The sequence below is a fragment of the Myotis brandtii genome, unplaced genomic scaffold, assembly GCF_000412655.1.
Source record: "Myotis brandtii unplaced genomic scaffold, ASM41265v1 scaffold691, whole genome shotgun sequence".
Classification (NCBI taxonomy): domain Eukaryota; kingdom Metazoa; phylum Chordata; class Mammalia; order Chiroptera; family Vespertilionidae; genus Myotis; species Myotis brandtii.
The window spans coordinates 79448-79725 of NW_005370704.1; the positions used below are offsets into that span (position 1 = coordinate 79448).

A 278-nucleotide genomic window follows, 5' to 3' on the forward strand; every position below is an offset into this window, starting at 1 on the left:
TCCCAGCGCCTTCCCTTCCGCTGGGTAGCGAGGGCACCCACCCGGGGCCGGAAGGGGCAGGTCGCAGACCCTCTGGGGAAGCGGGTCTGGACTCCCTGCAGCCGCCTCACCCGGAGCGCAGCGGGGCTGATCTGACTGCGAATGATCACCCCTCCTCTGATCTATCTTCCTAAATCCTGGACCTGGAAACCGGCCCTCCCCGCGTGCTTAGAACAAAGAGGAGTGGGGAACGGGTGTTGCCCGTGGGCGGCTGCGGGTCCCTCCTAGAGGCCGGGGAC

The 278-nt window shown here is 67.3% G+C and overlaps 1 protein-coding gene across 1 annotated transcript in view; it reads left to right on the plus strand.

Moving 5' to 3' along the window:
• Positions 1 to 278, plus strand: part of LHX3 (LIM homeobox 3) — an 8904-nt gene that overhangs the window by 5662 nt on the left and 2964 nt on the right. The window lies entirely within an intron of this gene.